This window comes from Ambystoma mexicanum, chromosome 2q (assembly GCF_040938575.1).
Source record: "Ambystoma mexicanum isolate Mex_15411 chromosome 2q, UKY_AmexF1_1, whole genome shotgun sequence".
NCBI lineage: Eukaryota > Metazoa > Chordata > Amphibia > Caudata > Ambystomatidae > Ambystoma > Ambystoma mexicanum.
Window position 1 is genome coordinate 1,025,445,487 of NC_090924.1, and position 16,788 is coordinate 1,025,462,274.

General features: G+C 45.7%; 1 protein-coding gene across 3 annotated transcripts in view; it reads left to right on the forward strand.

Annotated features, from left to right (window-relative positions):
- The first annotated feature begins 3,966 nt into the window (after positions 1–3,966).
- Positions 3,967–16,788, forward strand: part of STEAP2 (STEAP2 metalloreductase) — a 328,022-nt gene continuing 315,200 nt past the window's right edge. Inside the window, exon 1 of one of the 3 annotated variants that reach the window (XM_069648363.1) lies at positions 3,967–4,172. The gene's annotated coding sequence lies outside the window, so the exon portion shown is untranslated. The remainder of the gene's footprint in view (positions 4,173–16,788) is intronic. The other 2 variants (XM_069648364.1, XM_069648362.1) reach the window with 2 other exon arrangements.

Below are 16,788 nucleotides of genomic sequence, written 5' to 3' on the forward strand. Positions count from 1 at the left end.
CTGGGAGGATATAATCGTTACTACAAAAATAAGAAAGGAGGGTGACGGTGGGGGAAAAAATGATACGTTCATAAAATGTTTAATGATATGATATGATATGATATGATATGGTATTTGTAACGCGCCTATACACAAGTGTTTCAAGGCGCGACGAGGCAGGGAGGGAGGGAAACAAGGGGAAGACGGACAAGCGATCCTACTAGGCCAGGTGTCATTCAGATCGCGCAAGTGCAGAGGTAAGGGGAAAAAGGAGAAAGTGCAGGGGGAGGAGGTGGGGGGAGAAGTGCAGTACAAGGTAAGTGGCGTAATGAAATAATAAATGATAAATAATAAATAAAAAGGGCCAGCTGGTGGCAAGTGCGAGGTAAGTGCAGAGCAAGTGCTGGGCAGGGGGCTGTAGGGATACAGTGACAGTCCCACAGTGCAGGGGGAGCCAGGGGGTCAGTGCAAGTGGAGAGTGGCTGGGCCCTGGACCGAGGTCGCTGATGATTCAGTGTAGCCACATACTGGTGGCCAATTACACATACAAGTTAAGGAACAAATAAGGACATACATATGAATCAATCATAAGGAAAAAATGGTAAATAAGGTTACTGATTAAATGTGAAAAATCAGGAAAAACAATTAGGAAGTGGAGCATATAACATACATTCTTTTCTTGTTCAGTGGGGTTCTTCAATAGATAACCCTCTTGAATCACAATCTAACAATTGAGTCCAAATCTAATTTGATGGGACAAATTTGATATCAAACAAACGCAGCCATGTTGGGTGGTTGAGAAACCTGGTCTGATATAGAAAGGAATAATGTATAAACGAGAAGGCAGAGTAACAGCAGTGTCGCTGATTTCCAGTGAGCCAAACTGACAGGAATTATCCTAGTGTATAGTCGCCTAGGTGAGACAATCCAAATGCAAGCGATTCTCTTGCAATTGATGCATGTCTTGAGCTCTCTGGGTTTGGGGGACAGGCTGTTCTCCCCAATCCTAGTTTCGACTAAAGCCTGAGGTGGGCTGGTTTTCATCAGGACTGGTTTCATATTTCTGCAAAAGATGTTTAACAAAAAAGGAAGAGGTTGGTGTCAAAAACCATACGCTAAATAACAGGTGTGTCAAGCATAAAAACAAATATATGAAAATTAAAAATACACCGAAGAGTGCACCTACTTTAATGCCATCAAGTGTGTGCACGGTATACCATATGCGACATATGTAAATCACCCGCAGTAACCTAAAAAAGGATGTAAAAGAACCCAGATGAGTTAAAGATCCAGCATATTGTACATGGTTCGCCTAAATGTAACTCTAGAAGGTGAATGGTAAGTATAAAAGATTACTCACTGGCTGTTCAAGGACTTCATGGGCCGTGTGTGTAATACTGTTTGTCCGAAACCACACTGCAAGGATGGGAAGGGCAGTTGGGGAAACAGAGAAAAAAGGGGACAAAAAGAGGAAAGTGCATTTGTGTCGGTTGAGCGGGCTGAATATGCAGTACCAGGAAGTAGGCAAGTTAGGGACTTTAAGGGTGAAGCCAGGGTCAGCTGTCACCCCATGGGGGGGTCAGGGGTTACCTTGGCTCAATAGTCTGGGGTAACTGCATCGGGTTGTGCTGCCGGGAGGAAATAATCGACATGGTCATGCCATTGAGGGTGGTGGATAGTCCTTTTCAAAATCCCATCTGAAATCTGCTTAAAATTTTATTTTTTGCGATCCAATCTTGTAGTTCTCTGAGGACCACTGATGCAAATATCTTCCCATTTGAATTGAGTAGTGTAAGTGGATGGTAGTTCGAAGGATCATCACGATGCCTTTGCTTGTATATTGAGATAATAATTGCAGTCTTCCATGACTCTGGAAGAGTGTTGTTAGCCAGATATATTTCAAAAATGAGTCACAATATTGTTGTCCATAAATCTGCATCCGATTTTAATATTGCATTTGTTAGCCCATTAGGGCCTACTGCTTGTGAAGATGAGGATTTTTTCATTAAATCCTTCACTAAGTTCTTGTCTAGTTTCAAGTTCCAGGGTTCTGATGATTGATCTTTAATTAATTCAGAGTTCTGACATCTGAATGTGTTCCGAATATAGTTCGACCAATTTGTTTCAGAAATGACATTACTCTAATTTGTACTGTGGGTTATTCATGGTGTTCAATCATTCCCAATTGTTACCAGTATTTTTGATTATCAGGGCTGTTAACATTTGTTTTCCATTTTTTTGCACATGTAGAACTTTATGAGCTAAGAAACCACAAACATAACCGTTGCATAAAAGTTATGTCAATATTTAAGCAATAGAACCAGCGGGGGGGCAGCATTTCCGCTCTGGTAATGCCCTGGGTGTCAGTTACAGGCCCGAGTGAAGTGAGGGCCTTACCAATACCCTCGGGAAATTACCAGTAACCGGTAATGCCCTCTCCCAGAGGGTTCTATTGCTATTAGTACTCTGCACGTTGTACCGGGGTACTAATAGTTTATTTTTCTCGAGTTGAGAAACGGCATGTTGACCGTTTTTTTTTTTTAAATTATTTGATTTGGCTGAATTTAATCAACCTTTCAAAATTTTCAATTTCCAATATTACACATATTGCAATTTACAATTTTCTGATTACAAATTAATATAACACATATTACAATTCATGGATATCTTTTACATACTTGACAATGACTAATAAGATCCAACTCCTAGCTATTGACCGTTTCTCAACTTGAAAAATCTACAGAAAAAAATGGCCACTATGGATCAGGGAAAAGGAAACTACAGGTAGTCCCTTCTCACTTTCCATAGCGGGCATTTGCATGCCGGGGAAACTCCTGGTGCCGACGAATGACGAGGCAGGAAAAAGTAAGTGGGGTAGACGTGAAGGGGGTTTCAAGATGTGGAAATGGAGGCTGGGGGCAGGGGCACGGGACAAAGGGGAGTGCACTTAACTGCTACCCGGCAAAGGGCGATGTCAGCCTCATGTTCTGATGAGGCTTGGAGAGGGGTCTTTTCCTGTGTGGCGAATACCCCATTCTGTGCCTCCTCATTGGCTGGGAGGCCACCACACAATGTCTTTTATATAATCTGGAAAATATGTAGGTAGGTGAAAGGTTGGTATTCAGAAATGATCACTGGGCCGGATTTTCCTGGATCCGAGATCCAGAAAAATATGTCTCTCTGGATTTTGGATCCAGTAAAACCATTTATGCCTTTCAAAGATTTTAATGTTTTTAACTCGCTTTTGTTGTTGCCAAAGCCGGGATTTAAACTGGTAGACCACGTGAGCGTCTTATCGGGATGAATGTGAACATCTCTGTTAGGAGTGAACGCTGCAGACAATATTTAAGCAATCTTTGTAGGTTTAACAGGTGTGCACCTTTTATACATTTCTTGCAGCATCATAGGAAGCACTAATCTCTTGGGTTATTTTCCTGGTGTTAATAAATAACTAATTGAACTTCTGAAATGGAAATGTTAATTTATGGGGATTGGGTGGGGGGGGGGGTTTAGAACATTGTCCCTCGTTCGCCAACTCATCAATACACCAACTCTGCCCACCCCTCCCCTTGTCACTGGTGGGATCCCACAGTTAATCATTTCCATGGCCAGCAGTGTTGGTACAGTTTAGTTATTCTGGAATTTTGGACTGCTGCATAGTTGGGTTGCACAGGAAAACTGCACTTGCTTGTCAGTCCACCATATACCAGTCCTCCACTGAAGAATCCCACCCGCCCCCTCTCGCACCCCTCCACACACCCATTGCTGCCCCCCCCTTTATTGTTTGTCCTCTTCCTCCGTGTGTTTACCGATCTGTTGTATACGTGTCAAGGGCAGACGTCTTTCTTCTTCATAAGTCTCCGTCCTGAGGTAATATACAGGCTAAGGTTCCAAAATGCAGCCCACACCAGCTCCACGGGGTACTACTTCAAACGATGCTCCACTACTTTGCGGCAAGCGCATGCGCTGCACAGTGAGTAGAAGCGAGCGAAATCAGGGGCGATCATGAAGATCGCTGTACTGCACATGCGCACTATGTGTAGTGGGGTGGACCGATTCTCACGGGAAACCGAATTTTGCCTTAACACCTGTTTTCCCATCGTAGGCGCTGAAGCTCTCTCTAACCGGGCCAGAGGGCAGCTGGCGGGCTGCAAGAAAGAGCCCGAACCCGCTGAGGATCGAGGAAAGATCAGGTAAGATCCGGAGCCAGCGGCGTGGAGCAGGGGTCGGGTGGTGATAGGCAGCCCGCTATTCGGGATGGAGCTACTTGCACAGGGCGGGTTGCATGCAGCCGCCCAGGGGTGCTGAGGCTGACACAGATGTCACCTGGACTGTGCTGCTGGACACAGAAGATGGGGACCTAGATGCGTCCTGCTCACCACCTGCAGATAGAGGTGGACTACTTCTCTGTAGAATGTTCAGCGGATAAAAAAGCAGAGCATCGTTTCTCAATGGCAGCTCCGACCTTCACCTTACCTTCAATCCGGTACTTATGTGCTTTTTGCCAGTGCACTCCTTTCAGTTGCACGCATTCATGCAGTGGTTCGGTAAGACAAACGGGGTTGGCACAGTTCGTGAGGCAGTTGGTTCGGCTTCGCCTAATTCTTTCGACAAATGCTTTCCGGCGGACAAAGCATGTTGCACAGCCAGTAGCAAGTACAGGCATCCTCTCCAGGACATGACAAGCGCAGGGATTGTTCAGTCGGACATCAAGGGGTTAATGGTTGTGGAAATGTTGAAGATACTGCAATAAATGCCAAACCCGGTAAAATAGCGCCCTGAAGCCCTCGCTTCAGAGATCACCTCTGCAACCGGTGAGGTGGCCGGGGTAGTTGAAGACACGAATTCGAACCGAGTCACCCTTTCATCATTCCGAGATCGATAACTGAGTACCTTGGACGGCTGGATAATAAAAACAGCGCCTAGACTCGCGAGGAAAGCGGAAGCGATATTATCATCCTTATTATTTTCTGCCGAGTCCCGGATTCTGAATACGTCCGAGGCAACTCAGACCTGCATAGATACCTGGAACACACATGTATCTGGTAACATTTTCGCTCCTGCAGATCTTTCCAACGCCATACGAGCCGAAGTACAAGCTGCCGATGTTCTCGTGACTCTGTCACGTGCCGAGGTGATGAACCGCTCTAGCATGTCTCACATCGCGTGCAGTCTCCAGGGACGGCGAGGTCAGATGTTGCTAGTGGGAGAGTCCAGAGACTGCGTGTCTCTTTTGAAGGGTGATGAAGGCCTGCTGGGTGCGCGATCCCGTTGAAGTCTATACCGGGCAGAGGGTTTCAGGAGGATGAAACTGAGTCCAGGAAGGAATGCATCGCCCAAACGGCGGGGAAGTGAGAAGTATGCAGCTTTCTACATGTACAGCTGTGAACATGCTTCGTCGTCCCTGTTTATCCTGCCGGGCAGTGGCGGAGCCAGAACCTGGCTGGGAGGCTTAAGCCCACACTGAGGAGGTTGCAGGCAGAAGGCAGCACTCCGCCATGTCGCTCGGCCCAGGATACTCGTCTGGAAACGCTCAAAATCTCATCCCTCGCCCAAACCGAGGGGCCATTAGGCTAGCAAAATCCTACACGTACTCCTGTAGTACCTCTCGCCCGGAATCACCACACCACTTCTGAGGAAACTCCAAACAGCACTTCGCCCCCCACCCCTATGCCCTCGTAACTCTATGATGGCAACATCACAAGGGCACAGCATGCACTTTCTCCCTCAGAATATTCAATCTATCCAAACATTTGACACATTTAGATGCCATGTTATCACATGGATACTCAACAAAACATAAATGCCACAGCCATTTGGTACCACTGAACCTAAGTTGGGACTGCATGATTTGTATATATTTCGCCTTATACCATTGTTATAACCCATTGTTATGACTGTATAATATGCATAACATGTATATATCTCCCATTGTAATCTTACCCTGACTGTATAGACTGCACCTCTTCTCTCATGTATAAAATGGTCTATACTATGCCATGTAACGATTACTGTCTTACCAGCGCCCAGTTACCTTTGGGTCAGGTGCGCGATATAAATAAAATAAACAAAAAAACATTTGTTTAGCTCGTGGTCACCCGTAGTGCCCCCAACATAGCCCCATGTAATCTTTCAACCCCACATAAGAGTCTAGGGGAGACCCGCTAATGAACTCAACTAACCGGTTGGTAGATCACCTCCAAATTGGAAGGCCCTGGTGGTTGCTTTCACTGTTCTGCTTCATTTCTGGCCTTCCACTTACATCTTCATGCCCTGTATTGTTGCCCACCTCCAGGCAATCTTTCCTGATCTTCAGATGTAATTTTAAAGTTGGAGTTTGTTTTTTAACACCTATTTTTTTAAGTTGAGAATAAAATTATTTTTGGGGGGATTAAAAAAGTTGCTTCCATTACCAATGAAAGTTTGGCTTTTGGAGTGTAAAATATATTTGAACTCTAAAGCCTAATAATTCATGCAGATTAAAAGATGCATGTTACCCTTAAAGCTCCACTTCACATCTGCCCTAATAATATCTCTACATTCTCCCTCTGTTCTTTTCATCTTTTGTTCTCTTTACTGCTGTCCATTTTATCTATCCAATATTTGTATATTCTTCTTTCATCAATTTTCTAGCTCATGCTCTTTGTTCCTTTAACTCTTCCAGAGCTGTTTACTCCATATCCCTCACATCATTGCCTTGTTTCTTTCTCACTCTGCCTTGCTCCACCTCTCACTATTTCAAATGGCCGTTTCTACATCTACGCTCCTTCCCTTCTTCTTTCTTCCCTTTTTTTTTCTCTTCGTTCTTATCTGTCACCCTCTGTGTTCCCCAGTGACTGAGTTCTCACTTTCACTCGTGCAGATCTCTCCCGATAGCTCCATTCTCCCTTTTTAGTTTTGGCTAAAGCATAACACGTAAGAATGATTGAGTCCCACCAAGCTTTCCGCAAAGCCATTAAAACCAAGATTTTTGTATGAAATGTACATGATATCAGTCTGTAACTGTAAAATGCACATCGTGCATATTTATGTAACTATTCTTGTATCTGTGTAATTGAGACCTCTGGTGACCTGTCTAACCTCTGAATCAAAAGTCCAACAAATTCTTGTAACAGCGCCTCGATGCCCCTGGGCCGCAAGTGTGCTATACAAATGCAAATAAATAAACTATAAGCTGAAATTATTGCATTAGAGTACAGCTAGGGAGAAGTGGCATATGAAGCAGGACACAAAGCTTGTAGGTGTTGTTTGGTTATTTACCCACTCATTTACTGCCCATGGCAGTGCTACTCCCTATAGCCATTTCTACCGACCCCTTGCCTCTCCCCACCCAAAACACCCCCTCGTGGGATCTCCTTGATGTATTTTTATCAAGCCTTGCCATTAAACTTTGTCCTGGAAGTGCCTGTCAGTATTTTCGCAAAGCAGTCTTCTGAGCATTAATTACTTATTTGGAGCTGGACATTTACCACTGGTGTAATAAAAATGCCTTAAACAAGTCAGCCTTCAACCACTCGATTTATAAGCACCATGGCCCTCATTAGGAGTGAGCAGGTCCAGAAATAAGGGGCCGGTAACAAAGTTACCAGCACCTTTTCCAGACCGGCTCACTCCGAGTCTGCTGGTAGGGGCTGTAAACTACCAGCAGGCCTGACCTGCTGGTAGTTCAGGCCCCTACTGGCAGATAATTCCCTGAAGCATGCACCAACACCGTTACTAGCGGTGCCAGTGTTTCAGTGGTCCCATTCCCGTGGAGTCCTATGGGATTCCATGGGAATGGGAATTTACCGTTCCGCCACTGCCCGTAATATCCCAGTATTACCAGGATTTCGGGAGGCAGAAACAGTAAGCTGAGGTTGCCGGAAGGCCGCCGGCAGTACCAGAGGCCTACTTGCAACCTCGTAATGAGGGCCAATGTGTGTCTTTCACCGAAGTCCTGTTAAAAACAAGCAGTGACTTTTGTATAACTACCTATACACAAACCAACAGTTTTGGCTTGTGTATAAGTATCAGGCATTTGCTAGGCACTGTTATTGTGTGCCCGGGTACGCACCATTTTTCACCAGATACCATCGATGGCCAGTTAATACCACTATGACAATGCCTGGCAAATGCACATCCCATCCCTACACAAAAGCAAGAGCTGTTGGCATTGCCAATATTTGTTCTTTATGTTTTATCTCTGCTTTCTATGCAGCTCAGTCTCTTGCTGTCTCCCTTTCCCTCTTTAATTCACGCTTGTGGGTGTTTGGTTATTTATCCACCCATTGACTGCCCATGGCCATGCTAATCCTTATGGCTATTCCCACCCACTATCTGCACCTCCACACCCAACATACATCTCCTGGGATCTCTTTGAGATAGCGCTGTGAACCAGTAACATCAAATGTTGTGCTGTAAAGGCCTTGCCAATGTTATTTCAAAGATGTCTTCTAAGTTAATATCTTAATTGTGGCTGTAAATGTGCTACTGGCGTAATATACGTATATTAACTAAGTGTGCCTTCAGCCACTTGATTTATAAGTATTATGTGTGTCCTTGCATCAGTTTCTTGCACCAAAGTCCTGGAAAAGCCAACAGTTCTGGCTTCTGTATAGGATCAGATGGGTATTTTCCAAGCACCATCCTCGTATATCCAGGCACTCAACACAATTTTCCAGCTGTTGCCAGGTAGTGCTATTATGGAAGTGCCTGACAAATGTCCATCCCATGCTAGGGTGACCAGATGTCCCGGTTTTGCCGGGACTGTCCTGGTATTTCCCCCCCCCCTGTACCCCAGGGTCGCGAGACTTTTAAAGTTTTAAAAACCCACGTTCTGGGCCTTTCAATTGCGCAGCTGATATTGACATTCTAATAGGACTAGAGTTTCATTAGCGTCCTCTTTTTGTATTTTAGTCATTTTTTTGTGTTTGTCTCAGCTGAACCTGCAGTCTTACCTCTATCTCACTGGCCTGTCCCGTTTTTTTTATTTTCAAAATTTGGTCACCTTTTCCCATGCCTACACAAAAGTCCAAACTGTTGGCTTTGCCAATGCTTATTTGACCCACGTTTTCTTCATTTAACCCTGGTGTTTCACTTTCTTTACTTTTCTTCTGTGTCTTTGTGTCTCGTTCCCTCTCACTTACAGTCCACCCAAGTCAAAAAGGAGGATATTCCTGGAATCATTCTGGAGTCATCCAGTGACTCCATCCTAGAGTCACCCATGGCTAGTTCAGGGAGATAATCCGAAAACATCCTGAAGTAGTGTATAGGCCGAAATATTTAAATGAGATGACTCTAGAGTTATCACAGAAACTACTCCAGGAGGAGTTCTGATTACTTCCAGTGATCTTGTATTACTCCAGGATGACCCCATGACAACTTCAGAATGGGTGGGAATTACACCAGGATGACACCCCCCTCATGACAACTTCAGGATGAGTGGGGATTACTCGGGGATGATTCCTATGACAACTTCAGTTTGGGTGGAGATTACTCCCGTATGACCCCCATGACAACTTCGGGATGGGTGGGGATTACTCCCGGATGACCCCCATGACAACTTCAAGATGGGTGGGGGGATTACTCCAGGATGACCCCATGACAAATTTAGGATGGGTTTGGAATTGTGAGCGATTATTGTAGACAACTTCAGGAGGAGTTATTTCATGTTGCTTCCAAATGATTTAGAAAAAGGGTTTTGATTTTTCTGTGTGCAAGACGGGTGGTATTACTATAGGGTGAGTCTAGTTAGACTTATCAGAGTTCAAAATTGAGGGGAGCTGGAAGCTATTTAGCCCCAGCTTCTAGCATAGTAGAGCCTGGTTAGCTTGAAACCAACAGCTACCAGGAGCTACTTTTGGCTCCTAGGGTCAACTTGTGCCTTCCAAACATGTAAATGTGAAATTAACTCTGAGTATTTGAGAATGTTAATAAAAACGAATTAGAACACATCTAATAAACATTAAAAACATGGTTCATCCAAAATGGACATGTTAAAAGAGCATCTCTGGTAGCCCCTTGTTTCCCCTGCGGTAGCTCCTGCCTTCTGGGTAATGCCCGACACCCAGGAGCTGGTTTTAGCTCCTGCTCATTGAATCTAAACTTAAAACCCTGACTTATGGATAGTGTAGTGGAAAACCTCAAGGGAATTTGCAGCCTTCACTTTCCATCTTTGCCTTCTTTGCCAGAGCACTCAAATTTCATTAACCAAGTTCACTGATTTAGTGTACAAAACTACAAATCCAGCCCACAATGTCACGAACCAACCTGTAAACTCCCTTATTTCTCACCTCTAGCAACATGGCATCACAACCAATAAACTCCCACAATTACAAATTACTGCACTAAAATACACACTTTCAGTGACCTAAACAGAATCTGTTAAAGGTCTACATGCATGACAGACTGCCGATCACTACGAGCAGCTAACAATGAGTTCAACCCTTCACCACACCCAAGAAAACACTAGCTGACCCCCAACAGAAATCAATAGCACAAAAACATGTACCATTTACAAGTTGGCACCAACCTAAAAATTCACCAGATCAATTGTATAGTTCTACACACAAGAGCACTTGCATCTTCAGTTTCACATAGCAGCGTGTGAGCTATAATTACGTTGTCGATTAGTAGCACGGGCGGAGATAGCAACCAAACTTGGTTGTGGGGATGTTGCAATTCCGTTGTTTTGTGCATTACAATAATCGAGCCTAGAGAGGACTAAGGCTCTAGCTATGGTGATGCTGTTGGCTGTTGACAGGTAGGGTCGACAGGCTGTGATGAGCTTACAAGCGTAGGCAGAAGAGGAGGCCAGGGTGTTCGTTTGTCTGGTTAGTGTTAGTGCTGAGTCGATATATATTCCTAGTGTTTTCACTGCATTAGCGACTTTAATTATGTTGCTGTCAATATTAAATGAGGAGAATAGTACATCTAATTTGTTCAGGTTGGCCGGCGAGCTGAGGAGGAGCAGCTCTCTTACCATCATACTGTAACAAGGACACACTGTTGAGAAGACCTGGTGATAGAGTTGAGCTCGTCAAATTAGATCTGTCCAAAAACATTTACAGCAGACAATTGACTTACTGTATATTCCAATATTTAGGGAACTGCAACATTACACAAAGAAACCTGCCGATTTACTGCTGTGTCTTTCATTTGTCCAGGTGTAGTAACAGAGGCGGGTTCTGAGGAAGGAATGTAGAAGGAATGAAGAACACTAGCCATCCCTGCCAAAAGACTTGTCTAGCTTTTGTGAACAGCTATTAATAAGTTTGGGAATAGTCAGTTTCCACCTATCAGATTTTACAATATAATTCTCTTTTGTTTGTTTTTTTTCCTCTGCTTCTTCTTGTAGTTCACGCAACACTCTTAGGTTTTCCAGCGCTTCCCAGATTCCACCAGTAGCTGCTTTTTCTCTCTGCCTTTCTTTTTCAAGCCTCAATTAGTCGCTCTGCATCACAAAAGATTTTCAATATTTCGTCAAATGTTTTCTGTGTCTTAATACACTGTTTCTTGGCTGCGGGTATGAAAAAGGCAAGTTGAAACTTCATAATGAGACTATCAATGCAACAAACATTTTGTTTGAGCTGTACACTGGGGTAGGTGACTCCCCTTAAGTGTGATCCTATCCGCCCCCTTGGTTTCATTTTTGCTTATTCTTCCACTCTTTGGCGCTTTCCCTCCCTCCCCATGCAGCTACCCACTACTCAGTCTAACTGCACACATACTCTGACCTGGACTACGGTCCCTGAGGGCGTTCAACCCATAGCGCTTTGCCAATAACATAAGAGAAATCATGTAGACCATCTATACTTTAGAGAGTTACTCTAGAGGAAAGAGATCCTGTAAAAGAGTGGTGGGCCTTGTGCAGCACTCATGTATATGTGTGAAAAAAGGGAATACCTCCGAGTAGGGACGTCCGATGTACCCTCCACCCCCAAACATCAAATAGATGAACAACAAAAAAAAATACATTGCTTACCTGTTGACTGGAAAAAGCACTACTGCCTTGAAATCCTTTTGATATGATATGGCATTTATAACACACCTATACTCAAGTGTTTTCTTCTCATATTTCTGTTCTACTTTCATCAAGACCCTCTATCAGCCATTTACAATTAACTTCACCAGGAATTGCCAATGGCTCAAATTCCCCATCCTTTCAAATACACAGAGAATTGTCAGAATCAAAGAAAAGCATATTAAAGAGTGCCATGATTTGAGTTGTTGCCTAAAAGACGAAATACATTTTGTGAGTGAAGCGTCTCTTGATGCTTGGCAGCTTCCTCCAAGACTTTCACCCATTGTGGCTTCAACTAGTTGCATCTGCTCACACAATTCGAGGGGGGTGTTCTGGAGAGGCAATACCTTCTTAACTGCAGAGCTCTTGTACTTAAAACGCTGCAGTCATTTTGTGTGTGTCCTTTAAAAGACAAGCACCTGTTTCAGTTTCTTAAATGTAAATATCAACCATAGCGAGTCCCAGCTTGCAGACAGCAACATGTACAGGAAATGATAGGGACTGGAAATAGGAGGGTATGCAGGGACATAACCCATGACCAAAGTGATCTTTACTGGTGGGAACAAAAAGTAAATATTACACCTTAGCAGGCAGTCCTTTGCTAATATGAGCCAGACACCATCCTTCAGAAGGGTCGGCAGTCCCCTCCCCCCATAAGCATCACTACTGTGCCATAAATTATGCACTACAGGTGAACTAGTGCAGCACTCAAGCAGTGGAAAAATCCTGCAAAAAAGTCAACCACACCATGGGAAAATTTTGCAGAGACATGGTTTCTCACACATGCGCCATGGCCTGCTAAATGTAGATAGGTGCACCCGACCCTCTAAGTAATACACTATCTGAGGAAGGCATTGACCTATTGTGGAACATTGTGGGGGCATTGGAGCAGCAACAGCATTAAAGCCAGAGAGGGGCAGCCAGTAGGAGCATTTATCCCCTGCTTGGCGATGGTTTCAAAGCGATCAGACTGATCAGTAGAATATTCAGCGTGTGGAACTAGAAAGGGGAAGGGAAGTCCCACCAACGGAAAGGGGGGTCACTCTATGCTGAACAGCTAGGGTGCCTGAAGGCAGTGGTCTTCAAACTGGGGGGACCGAAGGATGCCCGGCAGTGGGGGGCCTGAAGGATTATGGTGACTGTTTTTAATAGAAAATACAAGCATTTAATAGAAAATGGAAGCATTTGTGATGGGGGCCCCGGAAACTATATTTTCACTCAATCGGGCTGGGGCTCAGCACAAAAAGGGTTGAATACCACTGCCTTAAGGAATAAAGTGACCTCCCACTTTCAAATAGCAAAGCAATTAACAGCACTCCTTTCAAGCCCAGGTCAGAAAACTGCTGCTACCGCGCTGGTCCTCCGATATACAAGGCTGCTGAAAAATCCAGAAAAGCAAGACGATGGCTCCAAGCTCCACAACATCTAACGAGAATGAACTGGTCCCATCAATAGAGACAAAAAAAAACAACCATCACCATAAAATGCATTCACTCCAGATCATCATAAACAATGGTCAAAAAAGATATTTTCAAAATGAATGACAATGATCACTAGCCCTGGCAAGCATTCAATAAATAAGTTATAATGTTTACAGGCAAACTATCTTCAATTAACTGCTGAGGTGCAATGGTTGGAAAAAACAAACCGCATTGAAGGGGCAATAAAAACCCTCTGGGAGCCTCATCAACCTATATAGAGAATGTGGCATAAGTATGACTGTAACAGGCAGTAAGCCGGAGTCCCTGAAACTTACATTTGTATTTATAAAATTATTTAACGATTTCCCCAAAGTGTTGAACATAAACTAAACGTAGATGGAGGAGAGCACGAGTCATGAAGGGAATTAGAACACTGTCCCCCATGCCCAAAGGCTGGCACAACTAGCCCTACTGCAGGGGTGCACAACTAGATTTGCCGGAGGGCCGAATGTACACTACAAGCTATCTACAGGGGGCCGGATTGTTTCTGTGGGGTAGCCGGGCGGGGCATGTGGTGACTTTATGACCCCCCCAGATATATTTAGTAAGCATGTGGGGGAACAAACAGGCATGTTAAGGTGTACTTCCTGTCTTTATTGCTATGTGATCTTTCAATTCTGCAGTGCACATTATTACCAAGCCAGATGAAAAACTGATTTGAACCTGGGGTTCAACATGTTATCAAGTGTGAGAACAAAATCATCCCCGCACCCCAGCACCAGTTACCCAACATAAGTACATGTCCTACAGGTGAAAAAGAGATGTGCAGATGTGGCTGACGAGTGATATGCCCACATTAATGACTACACGAGTAAGCTTTGCCTCTGGATCGTAGAAGAGAATGCAGCCTCCAACTCTTTGCACTTTTACAAAATTGCAGTATGGGCAGACTGGAAGCCACTGGCATCATAGGACACCATCACATTTAAAGAAAAACCTTTCAATGTGCATCCTCCACATACCACCACAAAACACCTTTGCATTCAGAAGTACTGCCACAAAACAACATATGTTAATACCCACTGTCCACATTGCTTTGTCACCAGGGCAATACATTTACAGGCCGATTCATGGAATAAATGTGCGCCGAAAATTCCGGCGCAGAGGGGCCTATACGTGCGCTGCGCCGAAAAATAGCGAAAAGCGCAGGGAAACCAGCGCACGTCGATTCATGGAAGTCCGTGCGTAAGAAAAGCATAGGACGTGCGCTGAAAAAGTGCGCGGCGCACGCCGGCGCACAGGTCAACCAACGGCGTGCGCCACGGCCACTGTGCTATCACTCCGAGCGCAGCGCAGAGCTCTAAAGTAGGCGGAACACAGGGCGGGACACTCGGAATGGGGAATAAAATGGGGCACAACACTCGGAATGGGGAAGAATGTGGGCGGCACGGGGAAGTACAGGAGGCAAGTGCGCGGAACGCCCACACGCTCTCCGGCAACACGTATTCATGGATTCGAACGGGGCAAAACGGCGCTCGATCAAACCAGCGCACAGGCCCAAAAACGTACGCCACAAGTAAGCAGGCGGTAGCGTCCCGACGCACTTAACGAAAGTGCGCCAAAACCTGCGCCAACAAATACCACCCACATACAGCAATGGGCCATACCGTGACCCCAAAGGACAAATGATGTGCAAAGGTGTACGCCATTTACACGGACACCCACTGTTCAAAAATTCGCGCGTGTGTGTACAACGGGTTGCGCGAGAAGTCACTCGCGCGATTGCCCTGGGTACGTGTATCCCGGGGTGCGGGGAAGTCCCACACGCGATTGCCCTGGCCACGTCGATATCAGGGGTGCGTGTGAAGTTCCACACGCGAAAAGCCAGGGTACGTCATTTACAGGGGTGCGCGGGAAGTTTCACACGCGAAAAGCTAGGCTACGGGAATTCCAGGGGTGCGCGTGAAATCCTACACGCGAAAAACTAGGGTACGTCATTTACAGGGGTGCGCGGGAAGTTTCACACGCGGCTCTGCTGGGTGGGTCCTCACAGGTGTTCCATTCACACCCTCCACGTCCCCTGCATGCAACCCACACCACAGGGGACTACCCTGCACACCTGCTCATGCCTCCCACCACCCCCACCCCCCCCCGCAGTCAGGGGCACCTGCCAGCAGGCCCCCACCCATGTCTACCACCACCCCCCCCCCGCAGTCAGGGGCACCTTCCAGCAGGCCCCCACCCATGTCTACCACCACCCCCACCCCCCCCAGCAGTCAGGGGCACCTGCCAGAAGGCCCCCACCCATGTCTACCACAACCCCCACCCCCCCCCGCAGTCAGGGGCACCTTTCAGCAGGCCCCCACCCATGTCTACCACCACCCCCACCCCCCCGCAGTCAGGGGCACCTTCCAGCAGGCCCCCACCCATGTCTACCACCACCCCCACCCCCCCGGCAGTCAGGGGCACCTTCCAGCAGGCCCCCACCCATGTCTACCACCCCCCCCCCCGCAGTCGGGGGCACCTACCAGAAGGCCCCCACCCATGTACCATCCATGTCCACCTTCACCTGGGTCACAACCCCACACAATCATGACCGTAATGGACAGTCTGCCCTGCAAGAATTCCCAAACAACTATCCCATCCACCCACATATCAAACACAATGACATGTGACACACCCAATGTAAATCATAAGAATGAACACATGTCTGTCACACACAGATGTTGCAAGTAAATGTCCAAACACCCCACATGTCATGCATGAAAGCAATGAGATGATACAACACATTGAAGGATCAAATGAAAATGTATTAAAAATAAACAAGGATGGTAAAAATAAAAAATAACAATAAACATGCAATGCAAACTAAATAATAAAAAAGCACAACCAAAAAAATCAGGAACACTAATTAACAAAAATTAAGTAAAATAGGGGTCCAAAGTCAAAGTCCAAAATCAAATCCAAGTACAAATGAAAGAAGAAACACATTGCCTCATGTGAAAAATTCAAACAAATATTAACATCCCTCAAACTATCAACATGATGATCCGGGTCCATGAGCCCTAATAAATGAAACCTAACTATTTACACTAAGTAAGAAAATGTCTATATACAAAAATGTGGTGCATTGTCCTTTGGCAACCAAATAATAACATTAAAACAAAGGAAACCTAACTACAACTAAACTACAGAACTATATACAAAGGCGGCGGGCAAGTCCTGCGGCTCACTGATTGTTGTTCCGGGCCAGGGCATCATCGAACTCCCGCTCGATGTCCCGGAGGCGGCCCCGTTCCACAGCCCCGAGGGTCCGCAGGGACGCCGATGTACCCACCTCCAACTCCCTGCGGATGGCCTCGAGGCACTCGGCCCGCCTCAGGGCCC